Raw genomic sequence first — 4,444 nt, forward strand, 5'->3', positions numbered from 1 at the left:
ATGCTTAAGCCCACGGGTGATTTCTTTCATTGATATGCAGGCCTCACGTACACTTCATTCTTTGTCAGTGTCGTACTGTATTCGCGGTGATGAGTGGACTGCTGGCTGATGCAGATCTAGCCTTCTCTTGGGGACTTATTGTCTGCATGTTGACAGGCTGGATCAGCAGAGGAGCCGACACCGCACAGCTCGGCGCTCTTCCCCTGTGCCTGAGCAACACTGCGCTGACACGTCTGTCCGATGCAGGGAGGAGACAGCAAGCGAGAGGCGAGGCTTGGCGGAGTTTTGACATGCTAAGCAGTTAGTGTTCTTAATAAGGGTAAATACACTTGAGAAAAGTAATATACGTGGGGAAAAGGTTTTCAGTTCAGGTTTCCCATGAGATGAAAGTAAAAGGCATGCAGAAAGGTTTGTGTAAGCAATTGTAGATGCAGTTATGGTAGAATGTTTGTGGGAAAGGGAAATTGCTACATGTTAAGTGTCTTGTTGGGGCAATGGAAGTAAGTGAAAGGAGAGGCTTTGCTGAGTTTAGCTTTGTCTGTGCATTACTGTACGTGATTAGGATAAACAGTTGTCAAATTTTTATCTATTATTATTTATTTATTTATTTTTTCTACACATATTTCAATAGTTATAGAAATAATACCTTTACATATAGGATATAACATGGAGGGTAATTTTTATAGTGTGTGCCCTTTACTTTTCGTTTTCTCTCACGGTTAAGGCTTCCTGTCGTTCTCTCTCATGGCAGACTATGGTATCTTGCTTCGGGTCTGTTCATCTCGCAGACTTTTCACATTTTCATTCTTATCTCTGTTATATTAGTGTACTTTGTAATTGCTAAACTTGAAGAGACACTGCTACTGTGTCTTGTGTATAATCACGTTGAAGAAAGTAGCCTATCATATTTACGAATTCAGGTTTTTTCCTCTCAAAATTTACTAGATTGATACACTTAAATGTGAAAGGAGTGGTTGTAACCCCCTTAGAGGGCTGGGAATCCATCTATCATAGTTCCACGACAGAGGGGCACCAAGAAGCCCTTCGCATGAGACGCCAGGATGCCAGAAACGGCCCTGGTTAGGCGAGGAAAGAATACTGGGTGACTTGTGATGTCAGAGTAAAAAAAAATCAATAAGGGAGAGGAAAGGAAAGCTTCGAGTGAGGTTAGTCAGTCAGTCAATGCAGTAAAGATATAAGAAAGGAACAGCTGATGAGCAATAGACCTTCTGAGCCTGCGGGTGGAGGGAAGTGAAGAGGGAGAGAGAAGATCGTTGCAGATTCCAAATACTCAGTAGAGAAATTTGACGGAATGAAGTGAGTGTAGTAGACTAACACGAGAGTAGGAGAGGCCAGCCAGAGATGAGAGAAAAGAAGTGGAGAGGAAGACAAGGAGAGGAATTGTTTGCACACTTGTAGAGTTTTCAACGGTGAAGAGATTGCAATGGGTAACTAATGGTAAGACGAGAGACACCGCGAAGGATGAAGGAACTGAACGAGTGAAGAGAAGTGACGAAGAGAGAAACTCCTTAGAGATTTCTGATACACACTGTAGACTTCCAGAAGATGAAGGGGCTGTGATGGATAACTGAAGGGGGACATGAAAGGATGGACGAGTAAAAAAGGCAGTGAAAGAGAGACATTCCTCAGAGATCTCATAATTTTTATAGGGAACTTGAATGCAGTGAGAGAGCAAGAGAAGCTGGCGGGAATGAAGGGCACAGATTAACGAGATGTGAAGACGATAAGAATTGTTTGTATATTAAACAGACTTGTTATTGTGTAGTAAGCAGCTACAATGGGTATGGATGTGTGGAAAGAAGCAAAGAAGAGATAAATGCCTTAGATCTCAGAGTAAGAGAGTTCTCAAGGAATGAAGTGACTGAGGGACTCGACCCAGTAAGACAGCAGTGGCGACGGGCAAGAATGAATGCTGTGGCTCAGTGACACTTAGTGGTTACCTGCAGGTTACTGAGATGTATTAGGGAAAGTTGACAGGATGAAGTGACTCCATTAGTGCCTTTGGCAAGACACAAGTAACTACCAAGGATAGAAGAGATGGCTCACCTGAAAGAAGTGAAGGAGAAAAAATTAATGCAGGTATTGCAGATTACACACACACACACACACACACACACACACACACACACACACACACACACACACACACACACACACACACACACACACACACACACACACACACACACACACAAGTGCTCCATCTCACTATATTGTGGTGGGCAAGTTTAGCGTCAAGTGTTTATCCCTGGCCAGGAGGCGAGAAGGCGAGGTGGTGAGGGGGAGCCGTGTTCCCGCTGAGTGTCACCTCTGTTTATTTATCTCACAGACGCCACCTGTCCCCCGCCGCCGCTACAGCCCACGTTACAGTGAAAAGATCCCGGCACAAGCTGTCTGAGGCTCCTGCGAGAACCTGCAAGGCGAGGAGGCGTCACCACGGAAGTGTTTGGCAATAATGCAGCCATGCTTTTATAGAAACCTCTCTCTCTCTCTCTCTCTCTCTCTCTCTCTCTCTCTCTTAGTGGTTTGCAAATACTCAGGTTGTGCCTACACATGCAAGCTAATAGCAATGACTGCACATGATAACTTATTCCAGTGTTCAGGTCAAGTCAAGTGAATAGAATGAGGCAAATCGTACACTAAACAATGAATTACACATTGTTTCAGATAATATGGAGGACTCATTTAGAGCCACACGTAACACAGTGACGCTCACTCTCCATCACTAAACACTTGTATCAACACACACAACATACAATATTTTGATTACCGCGTAATAAATGAAGTAATATTAACACAGTACAAGTCATAATAACACACAGGGTCACTGCATGCGAAGGACCACAGAGAGTACCGTTTCTCACATCTTGATCAAGCACCGAATAAACACATGAAACACGTGAAAATACATGGAAAACCACACAATACTTTGACACAACTACAGTGGAGACATTGAAGGCAGTAGGACATCACGAAGTACTGCTCGCGAACACCACGAAGTACAAAGCGACCAGCGACCCGCCTGTCTTCATGGCTCCGCGATCTGAGTGTGCCACACCTCGGCACCACAACTCTATTGCTGCTGCTGTCTCCCGCTGTCTGCCTGCTGTGTGCCTGCGCTTCGCCTTATCTTCGGTGCGCTACACATATCTACGTTCTATAAGGTCTATATCTCGCTTCAGAAACTCAGGAAACTCACTCCTACAAAAGCGTGTCCGTCAGCTCCCCTGCGCCACTAACCACCGAGGCACTGAGGGAAGCAGCGCCACTCAGGCAGTCACCACTCTTAACCTTGGCACCAGAGTGAGTGGTGTGTTGGGCCGACACTCAAGGGGATGGTTTCAGCTCCGCGTGTGGTGTCATGACCCTCAACCGCTGAATGAGGGTTGTCTTGGGAGGCCAGACTGCTTGCGCCGTCATCTGTCTTGCGGGGGCGGTGACGCGGATGATGTCAATACTAAAAAAAAAAAAAAAAAAAAAAAAAAAAAAAAAAAAAAAAAACATTAAAAACCCTTGCAACTACAACCCGTTAAAAAGGTGTTTCTCTCGTTAATGATGCAGATATCTTGTTAATCTGAACCATAAGAACACCATTAAAAAAAACCCTATGACTTACACAACAACATACTGAAATAGTATTTCTCCTGTCAGTAATGCGGAAATCTTGTTAATCTGTCACTGGAAGCTTAAAAAAAAAACATTCCTAACCTAACTTAACATGTTCCTAACCTAACCTAATTTTTACAGATCCATGTCGGGGCATCATGAGAGAAAACAGCTTGTATGCTGTCATACGGACGCGGCGCTCACAACTTGGAATCTCAAACAAGCCTCTCCCACACCCACCTCTAATATCTTCCACCACTGTGACAGAGAGAGAGAGAGAGAGAGAGAGAGAGAGAGAGAGAGAGAGAGAGAGAGATTAGATTAGATTAGATTAAATTGTTTATTATCCACCAAAGTGGTTGTTACACATTTTACAAGTAGTCAAGTATACAAATATGATTTAATACCGGTGATATTTAACAATGTAAATACAATAAAGTTGAGGATCACTCGTCTATAATAGATGCACCACAAAAATGCTAAGTTAACGTACATACACTGGTACACTTACAATGAAAACATCAAGGTGAAACAAACCTAACTAAATATATTTTTGGTTATTTTATTTATTTATTTTATTTTATTTTTTTCAAGTCAAGCCTTAAAAGAGTTTATAGATGTGTCCTGTGTGAGGGAGAGCGGGAGAGAGTTCCACACTGTGGTTCCCAATATGACAGTGCGCCTATCAGCAGTGTGTGTGTAGGTGGCCGGTACAAGCAACCTGTGCCTGTGTCTTGTGACGCTACTGGTGATGGCTTGCCTGTTACATAGTGATAAAAACTATTTTGGATGAAACCCTCGTAAAATCTTAAATATT

The 4,444-nt window shown here is 43.3% G+C and overlaps 1 long non-coding RNA gene across 1 annotated transcript in view; it reads left to right on the plus strand.

Annotated features, from left to right (window-relative positions):
* The window catches only part of LOC135109567 (uncharacterized), a 57,552-nt gene extending 53,360 nt beyond the window's left edge, over positions 1 to 4,192 (plus strand). The window contains exons 4-5 of the long non-coding RNA XR_010272760.1: positions 157 to 319; positions 3,769 to 4,192. This is a non-coding gene — a long non-coding RNA (uncharacterized LOC135109567). The remainder of the gene's footprint in view (positions 1 to 156; positions 320 to 3,768) is intronic.
* The last annotated feature ends 252 nt before the right edge of the window (positions 4,193 to 4,444 follow it).

This window comes from Scylla paramamosain, chromosome 19 (assembly GCF_035594125.1).
Source record: "Scylla paramamosain isolate STU-SP2022 chromosome 19, ASM3559412v1, whole genome shotgun sequence".
Classification (NCBI taxonomy): Eukaryota; Metazoa; Arthropoda; class Malacostraca; order Decapoda; family Portunidae; genus Scylla; species Scylla paramamosain.